We start from the raw sequence: 9,832 nt of genomic DNA on the forward strand, positions 1-9,832 counted from the left end.
CCTCCAAAATTTCCTTTTGTCCTCCACACATTTCAATTGTAAAATGTAATGCCTGCAGCACTTGATATTCCCAGGTGGTCTCCCATCCAAGTACTAACCAAGCCCAACATTGCTTAGCTTCTGAGATCAGACGAGATCAGGCTTATTCAAGGTGGTGTGGCCGCAGGCGATTGCATTTCTGCTTTCATGACTTTTATGTTTAGTGAGCTGGGGGTGATTCCTCCAAAATTTCCTTTTGTCCTCCACACATTTCAATTGTAAAATGTAATGCCTGCAGCACTTGATATTCCCAGGTGGTCTCCCATCCAAGTACTAACCAAGCCCAACATTGCTTAGCTTCTGAGATCAGACGAGATCAGGCTTATTCAAGGTGGTGTGGCCGCAGGCGATTGCATTTCTGCTTTCATGACTTTTATGTTTAGTGAGCTGGGGGTGATTCCTCCAAAATTTCCTTTTGTCCTCCACACATTTCAATTGTAAAATGTAATGCCTGCAGCACTTGATATTCCCAGGTGGTCTCCCATCCAAGTACTAACCAAGCCCAACATTGCTTAGCTTCTGAGATCAGACGAGATCAGGCTTATTCAAGGTGGTGTGGCCGCAGGCGATTGCATTTCTGCTTTCATGACTTTTATGTTTAGTGAGCTGGGGGTGATTCCTCCAAAATTTCCTTTTGTCCTCCACACATTTCAATTGTAAAATGTAATGCCTGCAGCACTTGATATTCCCAGGTGGTCTCCCATCCAAGTACTAACCAAGCCCAACATTGCTTAGCTTCTGAGATCAGACGAGATCAGGCTTATTCAAGGTGGTGTGGCCGCAGGCGATTGCATTTCTGCTTTCATGACTTTTATGTTTAGTGAGCTGGGGGTGATTCCTCCAAAATTTCCTTTTGTCCTCCACACATTTCAATTGTAAAATGTAATGCCTGCAGCACTTGATATTCCCAGGTGGTCTCCCATCCAAGTACTAACCAAGCCCAACATTGCTTAGCTTCTGAGATCAGACGAGATCAGGCTTATTCAAGGTGGTGTGGCCGCAGGCGATTGCATTTCTGCTTTCATGACTTTTATGTTTAGTGAGCTGGGGGTGATTCCTCCAAAATTTCCTTTTGTCCTCCACACATTTCAATTGTAAAATGTAATGCCTGCAGCACTTGATCTTCCCAGGTGGTCTCCCATCCAAGTACTAACCAAGCCCAACATTGCTTAGCTTCTGAGATCAGACGAGATCAGGCTTATTCAAGGTGGTGTGGCCGCAGGCGATTGCATTTCTGCTTTCATGACTTTTATGTTTAGTGAGCTGGGGGTGATTCCTCCAAAATTTCCTTTTGTCCTCCACACATTTCAATTGTAAAATGTAATGCCTGCAGCACTTGATATTCCCAGGTGGTCTCCCATCCAAGTACTAACCAAGCCCAACATTGCTTAGCTTCTGAGATCAGACGAGATCAGGCTTATTCAAGGTGGTGTGGCCGCAGGCGATTGCATTTCTGCTTTCATGACTTTTATGTTTAGTGAGCTGGGGGTGATTCCTCCAAAATTTCCTTTTGTCCTCCACACATTTCAATTGTAAAATGTAATGCCTGCAGCACTTGATATTCCCAGGTGGTCTCCCATCCAAGTACTAACCAAGCCCAACATTGCTTAGCTTCTGAGATCAGACGAGATCAGGCTTATTCAAGGTGGTGTGGCCGCAGGCGATTGCATTTCTGCTTTCATGACTTTTATGTTTAGTGAGCTGGGGGTGATTCCTCCAAAATTTCCTTTTGTCCTCCACACATTTCAATTGTAAAATGTAATGCCTGCAGCACTTGATCTTCCCAGGTGGTCTCCCATCCAAGTACTAACCAAGCCCAACATTGCTTAGCTTCTGAGATCAGACGAGATCAGGCTTATTCAAGGTGGTGTGGCCGCAGGCGATTGCATTTCTGCTTTCATGACTTTTATGTTTAGTGAGCTGGGGGTGATTCCTCCAAAATTTCCTTTTGTCCTCCACACATTTCAATTGTAAAATGTAATGCCTGCAGCACTTGATATTCCCAGGTGGTCTCCCATCCAAGTACTAACCAAGCCCAACATTGCTTAGCTTCTGAGATCAGACGAGATCAGGCTTATTCAAGGTGGTGTGGCCGCAGGCGATTGCATTTCTGCTTTCATGACTTTTATGTTTAGTGAGCTGGGGGTGATTCCTCCAAAATTTCCTTTTGTCCTCCACACATTTCAATTGTAAAATGTAATGCCTGCAGCACTTGATATTCCCAGGTGGTCTCCCATCCAAGTACTAACCAAGCCCAACATTGCTTAGCTTCTGAGATCAGACGAGATCAGGCTTATTCAAGGTGGTGTGGCCGCAGGCGATTGCATTTCTGCTTTCATGACTTTTATGTTTAGTGAGCTGGGGGTGATTCCTCCAAAATTTCCTTTTGTCCTCCACACATTTCAATTGTAAAATGTAATGCCTGCAGCACTTGATATTCCCAGGTGGTCTCCCATCCAAGTACTAACCAAGCCCAACATTGCTTAGCTTCTGAGATCAGACGAGATCAGGCTTATTCAAGGTGGTGTGGCCGCAGGCGAGTGCATTTCTGCTTTCATGACTTTTATGTTTAGTGAGCTGGGGGTGATTCCTCCAAAATTTCCTTTTGTCCTCCACACATTTCAATTGTAAAATGTAATGCCTGCAGCACTTGATATTCCCAGGTGGTCTCCCATCCAAGTACTAACCAAGCCCAACATTGCTTAGCTTCTGAGATCAGACGAGATCAGGCTTATTCAAGGTGGTGTGGCCGCAGGCGATTGCATTTCTGCTTTCATGACTTTTATGTTTAGTGAGCTGGGGGTGATTCCTCCAAAATTTCCTTTTGTCCTCCACACATTTCAATTGTAAAATGTAATGCCTGCAGCACTTGATATTCCCAGGTGGTCTCCCATCCAAGTACTAACCAAGCCCAACATTGCTTAGCTTCTGAGATCAGACGAGATCAGGCTTATTCAAGGTGGTGTGGCCGCAGGCGAGTGCATTTCTGCTTTCATGACTTTTATGTTTAGTGAGCTGGGGGTGATTCCTCCAAAATTTCCTTTTGTCCTCCACACATTTCAATTGTAAAATGTAATGCCTGCAGCACTTGATATTCCCAGGTGGTCTCCCATCCAAGTACTAACCAAGCCCAACATTGCTTAGCTTCTGAGATCAGACGAGATCAGGCTTATTCAAGGTGGTGTGGCCGCAGGCGATTGCATTTCTGCTTTCATGACTTTTATGTTTAGTGAGCTGGGGGTGATTCCTCCAAAATTTCCTTTTGTCCTCCACACATTTCAATTGTAAAATGTAATGCCTGCAGCACTTGATATTCCCAGGTGGTCTCCCATCCAAGTACTAACCAAGCCCAACATTGCTTAGCTTCTGAGATCAGACGAGATCAGGCTTATTCAAGGTGGTGTGGCCGCAGGCGATTGCATTTCTGCTTTCATGACTTTTATGTTTAGTGAGCTGGGGGTGATTCCTCCAAAATTTCCTTTTGTCCTCCACACATTTCAATTGTAAAATGTAATGCCTGCAGCACTTGATATTCCCAGGTGGTCTCCCATCCAAGTACTAACCAAGCCCAACATTGCTTAGCTTCTGAGATCAGACGAGATCAGGCTTATTCAAGGTGGTGTGGCCGCAGGCGATTGCATTTCTGCTTTCATGACTTTTATGTTTAGTGAGCTGGGGGTGATTCCTCCAAAATTTCCTTTTGTCCTCCACACATTTCAATTGTAAAATGTAATGCCTGCAGCACTTGATATTCCCAGGTGGTCTCCCATCCAAGTACTAACCAAGCCCAACATTGCTTAGCTTCTGAGATCAGACGAGATCAGGCTTATTCAAGGTGGTGTGGCCGCAGGCGATTGCATTTCTGCTTTCATGACTTTTATGTTTAGTGAGCTGGGGGTGATTCCTCCAAAATTTCCTTTTGTCCTCCACACATTTCAATTGTAAAATGTAATGCCTGCAGCACTTGATATTCCCAGGTGGTCTCCCATCCAAGTACTAACCAAGCCCAACATTGCTTAGCTTCTGAGATCAGACGAGATCAGGCTTATTCAAGGTGGTGTGGCCGCAGGCGATTGCATTTCTGCTTTCATGACTTTTATGTTTTGTGAGCTGGGGGTGATTCCTCCAAAATTTCCTTTTGTCCTCCACACATTTCAATTGTAAAATGTAATGCCTGCAGCACTTGATATTCCCAGGTGGTCTCCCATCCAAGTACTAACCAAGCCCAACATTGCTTAGCTTCTGAGATCAGACGAGATCAGGCTTATTCAAGGTGGTGTGGCCGCAGGCGATTGCATTTCTGCTTTCATGACTTTTATGTTTAGTGAGCTGGGGGTGATTCCTCCAAAATTTCCTTTTGTCCTCCACACATTTCAATTGTAAAATGTAATGCCTGCAGCACTTGATATTCCCAGGTGGTCTCCCATCCAAGTACTAACCAAGCCCAACATTGCTTAGCTTCTGAGATCAGACGAGATCAGGCTTATTCAAGGTGGTGTGGCCGCAGGCGATTGCATTTCTGCTTTCATGACTTTTATGTTTAGTGAGCTGGGGGTGATTCCTCCAAAATTTCCTTTTGTCCTCCACACATTTCAATTGTAAAATGTAATGCCTGCAGCACTTGATATTCCCAGGTGGTCTCCCATCCAAGTACTAACCAAGCCCAACATTGCTTAGCTTCTGAGATCAGACGAGATCAGGCTTATTCAAGGTGGTGTGGCCGCAGGCGATTGCATTTCTGCTTTCATGACTTTTATGTTTAGTGAGCTGGGGGTGATTCCTCCAAAATTTCCTTTTGTCCTCCACACATTTCAATTGTAAAATGTAATGCCTGCAGCACTTGATATTCCCAGGTGGTCTCCCATCCAAGTACTAACCAAGCCCAACATTGCTTAGCTTCTGAGATCAGACGAGATCAGGCTTATTCAAGGTGGTGTGGCCGCAGGCGATTGCATTTCTGCTTTCATGACTTTTATGTTTAGTGAGCTGGGGGTGATTCCTCCAAAATTTCCTTTTGTCCTCCACACATTTCAATTGTAAAATGTAATGCCTGCAGCACTTGATATTCCCAGGTGGTCTCCCATCCAAGTACTAACCAAGCCCAACATTGCTTAGCTTCTGAGATCAGACGAGATCAGGCTTATTCAAGGTGGTGTGGCCGCAGGCGATTGCATTTCTGCTTTCATGACTTTTATGTTTAGTGAGCTGGGGGTGATTCCTCCAAAATTTCCTTTTGTCCTCCACACATTTCAATTGTAAAATGTAATGCCTGCAGCACTTGATATTCCCAGGTGGTCTCCCATCCAAGTACTAACCAAGCCCAACATTGCTTAGCTTCTGAGATCAGACGAGATCAGGCTTATTCAAGGTGGTGTGGCCGCAGGCGATTGCATTTCTGCTTTCATGACTTTTATGTTTAGTGAGCTGGGGGTGATTCCTCCAAAATTTCCTTTTGTCCTCCACACATTTCAATTGTAAAATGTAATGCCTGCAGCACTTGATATTCCCAGGTGGTCTCCCATCCAAGTACTAACCAAGCCCAACATTGCTTAGCTTCTGAGATCAGACGAGATCAGGCTTATTCAAGGTGGTGTGGCCGCAGGCGATTGCATTTCTGCTTTCATGACTTTTATGTTTAGTGAGCTGGGGGTGATTCCTCCAAAATTTCCTTTTGTCCTCCACACATTTCAATTGTAAAATGTAATGCCTGCAGCACTTGATATTCCCAGGTGGTCTCCCATCCAAGTACTAACCAAGCCCAACATTGCTTAGCTTCTGAGATCAGACGAGATCAGGCTTATTCAAGGTGGTGTGGCCGCAGGCGATTGCATTTCTGCTTTCATGACTTTTATGTTTAGTGAGCTGGGGGTGATTCCTCCAAAATTTCCTTTTGTCCTCCACACATTTCAATTGTAAAATGTAATGCCTGCAGCACTTGATATTCCCAGGTGGTCTCCCATCCAAGTACTAACCAAGCCCAACATTGCTTAGCTTCTGAGATCAGACGAGATCAGGCTTATTCAAGGTGGTGTGGCCGCAGGCGATTGCATTTCTGCTTTCATGACTTTTATGTTTAGTGAGCTGGGGGTGATTCCTCCAAAATTTCCTTTTGTCCTCCACACATTTCAATTGTAAAATGTAATGCCTGCAGCACTTGATATTCCCAGGTGGTCTCCCATCCAAGTACTAACCAAGCCCAACATTGCTTAGCTTCTGAGATCAGACGAGATCAGGCTTATTCAAGGTGGTGTGGCCGCAGGCGATTGCATTTCTGCTTTCATGACTTTTATGTTTAGTGAGCTGGGGGTGATTCCTCCAAAATTTCCTTTTGTCCTCCACACATTTCAATTGTAAAATGTAATGCCTGCAGCACTTGATATTCCCAGGTGGTCTCCCATCCAAGTACTAACCAAGCCCAACATTGCTTAGCTTCTGAGATCAGACGAGATCAGGCTTATTCAAGGTGGTGTGGCCGCAGGCGATTGCATTTCTGCTTTCATGACTTTTATGTTTAGTGAGCTGGGGGTGATTCCTCCAAAATTTCCTTTTGTCCTCCACACATTTCAATTGTAAAATGTAATGCCTGCAGCACTTGATATTCCCAGGTGGTCTCCCATCCAAGTACTAACCAAGCCCAACATTGCTTAGCTTCTGAGATCAGACGAGATCAGGCTTATTCAAGGTGGTGTGGCCGCAGGCGATTGCATTTCTGCTTTCATGACTTTTATGTTTAGTGAGCTGGGGGTGATTCCTCCAAAATTTCCTTTTGTCCTCCACACATTTCAATTGTAAAATGTAATGCCTGCAGCACTTGATATTCCCAGATCCAAGTACTAACCAAGCCCAACATTGCTTAGCTTCTGAGATCAGACGAGATCAGGCTTATTCAAGGTGGTGTGGCCGCAGGCGATTGCATTTCTGCTTTCATGACTTTTATGTTTAGTGAGCTGGGGGTGATTCCTCCAAATTTCCTTTTGTCCTCCACACATTTCAATTGTAAAATGTAATGCCTGCAGCACTTGATATTCCCAGGTGGTCTCCCATCCAAGTACTAACCAAGCCCAACATTGCTTAGCTTCTGAGATCAGACGAGATCAGGCTTATTCAAGGTGGTGTGGCCGCAGGCGATTGCATTTCTGCTTTCATGACTTTTATGTTTAGTGAGCTGGGGGTGATTCCTCCAAAATTTCCTTTTGTCCTCCACACATTTCAATTGTAAAATGTAATGCCTGCAGCACCTTGATATTCCCAGGTGGTCTCCCATCCAAGTACTAACCAAGCCCAACATTGCTTAGCTTCTGAGATCAGACGAGATCAGGCTTATTCAAGGTGGTGTGGCCGCAGGCGATTGCATTTCTGCTTTCATGACTTTTATGTTTAGTGAGCTGGGGGTGATTCCTCCAAAATTTCCTTTTGTCCTCCACACATTTCAATTGTAAAATGTAATGCCTGCAGCACTTGATATTCCCAGGTGGTCTCCCATCCAAGTACTAACCAAGCCCAACATTGCTTAGCTTCTGAGATCAGACGAGATCAGGCTTATTCAAGGTGGTGTGGCCGCAGGCGATTGCATTTCTGCTTTCATGACTTTTATGTTTAGTGAGCTGGGGGTGATTCCTCCAAAATTTCCTTTTGTCCTCCACACATTTCAATTGTAAAATGTAATGCCTGCAGCACTTGATATTCCCAGGTGGTCTCCCATCCAAGTACTAACCAAGCCCAACATTGCTTAGCTTCTGAGATCAGACGAGATCAGCTTATTCAAGGTGGTGTGGCCGCAGGCGATTGCATTTCTGCTTTCATGACTTTTATGTTTAGTGAGCTGGGGGTGATTCCTCCAAAATTTCCTTTTGTCCCTCCACACATTTCAATTGTAAAATGTAATGCCTGCAGCACTTGATATTCCCAGGTGGTCTCCCATTCAAGTACTAACCAAGCCCAACATTGCTTAGCTTCTGAGATCAGACGAGATCAGGCTTATTCAAGGTGGTGTGGCCGCAGGCGATTGCATTTCTGCTTTCATGACTTTTATGTTTAGTGAGCTGGGGGTGATTCCTCCAAAATTTCCTTTTGTCCTCCACACATTTCAATTGTAAAATGTAATGCCTGCAGCACTTGATATTCCCAGGTGGTCTCCCATCAAGTACTAACCAAGCCCAACATTGCTTAGCTTCTGAGATCAGACGAGATCAGGCTTATTCAAGGTGGTGTGGCCGCAGGCGATTGCATTTCTGCTTTCATGACTTTTATGTTTAGTGAGCTGGGGGTGATTCCTCCAAAATTTCCTTTTGTCCTCCACACATTTCAATTGTAAAATGTAATGCCTGCAGCACTTGATATTCCCAGGTGGTCTCCCATCCAAGTACTAACCAAGCCCAACATTGCTTAGCTTCTGAGATCAGACGAGATCAGGCTTATTCAAGGTGGTGTGGCCGCAGGCGATTGCATTCTGCTTTCATGACTTTTATGTTTAGTGAGCTGGGGGTGATTCCTCCAAAATTTCCTTTTGTCCTCCACACATTTCAATTGTAAAATGTAATGCCTGCAGCACTTGATATTCCAGGTGGTCTCCCATCCAAGTACTAACCAAGCCCAACATTGCTTAGCTTCTGAGATCAGACGAGATCAGGCTTATTCAAGGTGGTGTGCCGCAGGCGATTGCATTTCTGCTTTCATGACTTTTATGTTTAGTGAGCTGGGGGTGATTCCTCCAAAATTTCCTTTTGTCCTCCACACATTTCAATTGTAAAATGTAATGCCTGCAGCACTTGATATTCCAGGTGGTCTCCCATCCAAGTACTAACCAAGCCAACATTGCTTAGCTTCTGAGATCAGACGAGATCAGGCTTATTCAAGGTGGTGTGGCCGCAGGCGATTGCATTTCTGCTTTCATGACTTTTATGTTTAGTGAGCTGGGGGTGATTCCTCCAAAATTTCCTTTTGTCCTCCACACATTTCAATTGTAAAATGTAATGCCTGCAGCACTTGATATTCCCAGGTGGTCTCCCATCCAAGTACTAACCAAGCCCAACATTGCTTAGCTTCTGAGATCAGACGAGATCAGGCTTATTCAAGGTGGTGTGGCCGCAGGCGATTGCATTTCTGCTTTCATGACTTTTATGTTTAGTGAGCTGGGGGTGATTCCTCCAAAATTTCCTTTTGTCTCCACACATTTCAATTGTAAAATGTAATGCCTGCAGCACTTGATATTCCCAGGTGGTCTCCCATCCAAGTACTAACCAAGCCCAACATTGCTTAGCTTCTGAGATCAGACGAGATCAGGCTTATTCAAGGTGGTGTGGCCGCAGGCGATTGCATTTCTGCTTTCATGACTTTTATGTTTAGTGAGCTGGGGGTGATTCCTCCAAATTTCCTTTTGTCCTCCACACATTTCAATTGTAAAATGTAATGCCTGCAGCACTTGATATTCCCAGGTGGTCTCCCATCCAAGTACTAACCAAGCCCAACATTGCTTAGCTTCTGAGATCAGACGAGATTCAGGCTTATTCAAGGTGGTGTGGCCGCAGGCGATTGCATTTCTGCTTTCATGACTTTTATGTTTAGTGAGCTGGGGGTGATTCCTCCAAAATTTCCTTTTGTCCTCCACACATTTCAATTGTAAAATGTAATGCCTGCAGCACTTGATATTCCCAGGTGGTCTCCCATCCAAGTACTAACCAAGCCCAACATTGCTTAGCTTCTGAGATCAGACGAGATCAGGCTTATCAAGGTGGTGTGGCCGCAGGCGATTGCATTTCTGCTTTCATGACTTTTATGTTTAGTGAGCTGGGGG

The 9,832-nt window shown here is 44.8% G+C and overlaps 42 non-coding genes and 3 pseudogenes across 42 annotated transcripts; all 45 read right to left on the reverse strand.

Moving 5' to 3' along the window:
* Positions 1–49: 49 nt before the first annotated feature.
* LOC131732266 (5S ribosomal RNA) lies at positions 50–168 on the reverse strand. The gene has a single exon (XR_009325372.1). It is a non-coding gene; the product is annotated as a 5S ribosomal RNA (ribosomal RNA).
* A 100-nt stretch (positions 169–268) lies between these two features.
* Positions 269–387, reverse strand: LOC131732267 (5S ribosomal RNA). Its single transcript, XR_009325373.1, has one exon. It is a non-coding gene; the product is annotated as a 5S ribosomal RNA (ribosomal RNA).
* A 100-nt stretch (positions 388–487) lies between these two features.
* On the reverse strand, positions 488–606 carry LOC131732268 (5S ribosomal RNA). Its single transcript, XR_009325374.1, has one exon. It is a non-coding gene; the product is annotated as a 5S ribosomal RNA (ribosomal RNA).
* Positions 607–706: 100 nt separating this feature from the next.
* Positions 707–825, reverse strand: LOC131732269 (5S ribosomal RNA). Its single transcript, XR_009325375.1, has one exon. It is a non-coding gene; the product is annotated as a 5S ribosomal RNA (ribosomal RNA).
* Positions 826–925: 100 nt separating this feature from the next.
* On the reverse strand, positions 926–1,044 carry LOC131732270 (5S ribosomal RNA). Its single transcript, XR_009325376.1, has one exon. It is a non-coding gene; the product is annotated as a 5S ribosomal RNA (ribosomal RNA).
* A 100-nt stretch (positions 1,045–1,144) lies between these two features.
* Positions 1,145–1,263, reverse strand: LOC131732198 (5S ribosomal RNA). The gene has a single exon (XR_009325305.1). It is a non-coding gene; the product is annotated as a 5S ribosomal RNA (ribosomal RNA).
* Positions 1,264–1,363: 100 nt separating this feature from the next.
* On the reverse strand, positions 1,364–1,482 carry LOC131732272 (5S ribosomal RNA). Its single transcript, XR_009325378.1, has one exon. It is a non-coding gene; the product is annotated as a 5S ribosomal RNA (ribosomal RNA).
* Positions 1,483–1,582: 100 nt separating this feature from the next.
* Positions 1,583–1,701, reverse strand: LOC131732273 (5S ribosomal RNA). The gene has a single exon (XR_009325379.1). It is a non-coding gene; the product is annotated as a 5S ribosomal RNA (ribosomal RNA).
* A 100-nt stretch (positions 1,702–1,801) lies between these two features.
* LOC131732310 (5S ribosomal RNA) lies at positions 1,802–1,920 on the reverse strand. The gene has a single exon (XR_009325416.1). It is a non-coding gene; the product is annotated as a 5S ribosomal RNA (ribosomal RNA).
* Positions 1,921–2,020: 100 nt separating this feature from the next.
* On the reverse strand, positions 2,021–2,139 carry LOC131732274 (5S ribosomal RNA). The gene has a single exon (XR_009325380.1). It is a non-coding gene; the product is annotated as a 5S ribosomal RNA (ribosomal RNA).
* Positions 2,140–2,239: 100 nt separating this feature from the next.
* LOC131732275 (5S ribosomal RNA) lies at positions 2,240–2,358 on the reverse strand. The gene has a single exon (XR_009325381.1). It is a non-coding gene; the product is annotated as a 5S ribosomal RNA (ribosomal RNA).
* Positions 2,359–2,458: 100 nt separating this feature from the next.
* LOC131732276 (5S ribosomal RNA) lies at positions 2,459–2,577 on the reverse strand. Its single transcript, XR_009325382.1, has one exon. It is a non-coding gene; the product is annotated as a 5S ribosomal RNA (ribosomal RNA).
* Positions 2,578–2,677: 100 nt separating this feature from the next.
* Positions 2,678–2,796, reverse strand: LOC131732277 (5S ribosomal RNA). Its single transcript, XR_009325383.1, has one exon. It is a non-coding gene; the product is annotated as a 5S ribosomal RNA (ribosomal RNA).
* Positions 2,797–2,896: 100 nt separating this feature from the next.
* LOC131732278 (5S ribosomal RNA) lies at positions 2,897–3,015 on the reverse strand. The gene has a single exon (XR_009325384.1). It is a non-coding gene; the product is annotated as a 5S ribosomal RNA (ribosomal RNA).
* A 100-nt stretch (positions 3,016–3,115) lies between these two features.
* Positions 3,116–3,234, reverse strand: LOC131732279 (5S ribosomal RNA). The gene has a single exon (XR_009325385.1). It is a non-coding gene; the product is annotated as a 5S ribosomal RNA (ribosomal RNA).
* A 100-nt stretch (positions 3,235–3,334) lies between these two features.
* LOC131732280 (5S ribosomal RNA) lies at positions 3,335–3,453 on the reverse strand. The gene has a single exon (XR_009325386.1). It is a non-coding gene; the product is annotated as a 5S ribosomal RNA (ribosomal RNA).
* A 100-nt stretch (positions 3,454–3,553) lies between these two features.
* LOC131732281 (5S ribosomal RNA) lies at positions 3,554–3,672 on the reverse strand. The gene has a single exon (XR_009325387.1). It is a non-coding gene; the product is annotated as a 5S ribosomal RNA (ribosomal RNA).
* A 100-nt stretch (positions 3,673–3,772) lies between these two features.
* On the reverse strand, positions 3,773–3,891 carry LOC131732283 (5S ribosomal RNA). The gene has a single exon (XR_009325389.1). It is a non-coding gene; the product is annotated as a 5S ribosomal RNA (ribosomal RNA).
* Positions 3,892–3,991: 100 nt separating this feature from the next.
* On the reverse strand, positions 3,992–4,110 carry LOC131732284 (5S ribosomal RNA). Its single transcript, XR_009325390.1, has one exon. It is a non-coding gene; the product is annotated as a 5S ribosomal RNA (ribosomal RNA).
* A 100-nt stretch (positions 4,111–4,210) lies between these two features.
* LOC131732285 (5S ribosomal RNA) lies at positions 4,211–4,329 on the reverse strand. Its single transcript, XR_009325391.1, has one exon. It is a non-coding gene; the product is annotated as a 5S ribosomal RNA (ribosomal RNA).
* Positions 4,330–4,429: 100 nt separating this feature from the next.
* On the reverse strand, positions 4,430–4,548 carry LOC131732286 (5S ribosomal RNA). The gene has a single exon (XR_009325392.1). It is a non-coding gene; the product is annotated as a 5S ribosomal RNA (ribosomal RNA).
* Positions 4,549–4,648: 100 nt separating this feature from the next.
* LOC131732287 (5S ribosomal RNA) lies at positions 4,649–4,767 on the reverse strand. Its single transcript, XR_009325393.1, has one exon. It is a non-coding gene; the product is annotated as a 5S ribosomal RNA (ribosomal RNA).
* Positions 4,768–4,867: 100 nt separating this feature from the next.
* Positions 4,868–4,986, reverse strand: LOC131732288 (5S ribosomal RNA). Its single transcript, XR_009325394.1, has one exon. It is a non-coding gene; the product is annotated as a 5S ribosomal RNA (ribosomal RNA).
* Positions 4,987–5,086: 100 nt separating this feature from the next.
* LOC131732289 (5S ribosomal RNA) lies at positions 5,087–5,205 on the reverse strand. The gene has a single exon (XR_009325395.1). It is a non-coding gene; the product is annotated as a 5S ribosomal RNA (ribosomal RNA).
* Positions 5,206–5,305: 100 nt separating this feature from the next.
* On the reverse strand, positions 5,306–5,424 carry LOC131732290 (5S ribosomal RNA). The gene has a single exon (XR_009325396.1). It is a non-coding gene; the product is annotated as a 5S ribosomal RNA (ribosomal RNA).
* Positions 5,425–5,524: 100 nt separating this feature from the next.
* Positions 5,525–5,643, reverse strand: LOC131732291 (5S ribosomal RNA). The gene has a single exon (XR_009325397.1). It is a non-coding gene; the product is annotated as a 5S ribosomal RNA (ribosomal RNA).
* A 100-nt stretch (positions 5,644–5,743) lies between these two features.
* On the reverse strand, positions 5,744–5,862 carry LOC131732292 (5S ribosomal RNA). The gene has a single exon (XR_009325398.1). It is a non-coding gene; the product is annotated as a 5S ribosomal RNA (ribosomal RNA).
* Positions 5,863–5,962: 100 nt separating this feature from the next.
* On the reverse strand, positions 5,963–6,081 carry LOC131732294 (5S ribosomal RNA). The gene has a single exon (XR_009325400.1). It is a non-coding gene; the product is annotated as a 5S ribosomal RNA (ribosomal RNA).
* Positions 6,082–6,181: 100 nt separating this feature from the next.
* On the reverse strand, positions 6,182–6,300 carry LOC131732295 (5S ribosomal RNA). The gene has a single exon (XR_009325401.1). It is a non-coding gene; the product is annotated as a 5S ribosomal RNA (ribosomal RNA).
* Positions 6,301–6,400: 100 nt separating this feature from the next.
* On the reverse strand, positions 6,401–6,519 carry LOC131732296 (5S ribosomal RNA). The gene has a single exon (XR_009325402.1). It is a non-coding gene; the product is annotated as a 5S ribosomal RNA (ribosomal RNA).
* Positions 6,520–6,619: 100 nt separating this feature from the next.
* Positions 6,620–6,738, reverse strand: LOC131732297 (5S ribosomal RNA). The gene has a single exon (XR_009325403.1). It is a non-coding gene; the product is annotated as a 5S ribosomal RNA (ribosomal RNA).
* A 100-nt stretch (positions 6,739–6,838) lies between these two features.
* Positions 6,839–6,947, reverse strand: LOC131732455 (5S ribosomal RNA; annotated as a pseudogene).
* A 99-nt stretch (positions 6,948–7,046) lies between these two features.
* LOC131732298 (5S ribosomal RNA) lies at positions 7,047–7,165 on the reverse strand. The gene has a single exon (XR_009325404.1). It is a non-coding gene; the product is annotated as a 5S ribosomal RNA (ribosomal RNA).
* Positions 7,166–7,265: 100 nt separating this feature from the next.
* LOC131732405 (5S ribosomal RNA) lies at positions 7,266–7,385 on the reverse strand. The gene has a single exon (XR_009325509.1). It is a non-coding gene; the product is annotated as a 5S ribosomal RNA (ribosomal RNA).
* Positions 7,386–7,485: 100 nt separating this feature from the next.
* LOC131732299 (5S ribosomal RNA) lies at positions 7,486–7,604 on the reverse strand. Its single transcript, XR_009325405.1, has one exon. It is a non-coding gene; the product is annotated as a 5S ribosomal RNA (ribosomal RNA).
* A 100-nt stretch (positions 7,605–7,704) lies between these two features.
* Positions 7,705–7,822, reverse strand: LOC131732413 (5S ribosomal RNA). The gene has a single exon (XR_009325518.1). It is a non-coding gene; the product is annotated as a 5S ribosomal RNA (ribosomal RNA).
* Positions 7,823–7,923: 101 nt separating this feature from the next.
* LOC131732402 (5S ribosomal RNA) lies at positions 7,924–8,042 on the reverse strand. Its single transcript, XR_009325507.1, has one exon. It is a non-coding gene; the product is annotated as a 5S ribosomal RNA (ribosomal RNA).
* A 100-nt stretch (positions 8,043–8,142) lies between these two features.
* LOC131732411 (5S ribosomal RNA) lies at positions 8,143–8,260 on the reverse strand. The gene has a single exon (XR_009325516.1). It is a non-coding gene; the product is annotated as a 5S ribosomal RNA (ribosomal RNA).
* A 100-nt stretch (positions 8,261–8,360) lies between these two features.
* Positions 8,361–8,479, reverse strand: LOC131732300 (5S ribosomal RNA). Its single transcript, XR_009325406.1, has one exon. It is a non-coding gene; the product is annotated as a 5S ribosomal RNA (ribosomal RNA).
* Positions 8,480–8,578: 99 nt separating this feature from the next.
* Positions 8,579–8,695, reverse strand: LOC131732431 (5S ribosomal RNA; annotated as a pseudogene).
* Positions 8,696–8,795: 100 nt separating this feature from the next.
* On the reverse strand, positions 8,796–8,912 carry LOC131732454 (5S ribosomal RNA; annotated as a pseudogene).
* Positions 8,913–9,012: 100 nt separating this feature from the next.
* Positions 9,013–9,131, reverse strand: LOC131732301 (5S ribosomal RNA). The gene has a single exon (XR_009325407.1). It is a non-coding gene; the product is annotated as a 5S ribosomal RNA (ribosomal RNA).
* Positions 9,132–9,230: 99 nt separating this feature from the next.
* LOC131732302 (5S ribosomal RNA) lies at positions 9,231–9,349 on the reverse strand. The gene has a single exon (XR_009325408.1). It is a non-coding gene; the product is annotated as a 5S ribosomal RNA (ribosomal RNA).
* Positions 9,350–9,448: 99 nt separating this feature from the next.
* Positions 9,449–9,568, reverse strand: LOC131732412 (5S ribosomal RNA). Its single transcript, XR_009325517.1, has one exon. It is a non-coding gene; the product is annotated as a 5S ribosomal RNA (ribosomal RNA).
* A 100-nt stretch (positions 9,569–9,668) lies between these two features.
* Positions 9,669–9,786, reverse strand: LOC131732408 (5S ribosomal RNA). Its single transcript, XR_009325512.1, has one exon. It is a non-coding gene; the product is annotated as a 5S ribosomal RNA (ribosomal RNA).
* Positions 9,787–9,832: the final 46 nt, after the last annotated feature.

Source organism: Acipenser ruthenus, unplaced genomic scaffold (genome assembly GCF_902713425.1).
Source record: "Acipenser ruthenus unplaced genomic scaffold, fAciRut3.2 maternal haplotype, whole genome shotgun sequence".
Taxonomy (NCBI): Eukaryota; Metazoa; Chordata; class Actinopteri; order Acipenseriformes; family Acipenseridae; genus Acipenser; species Acipenser ruthenus.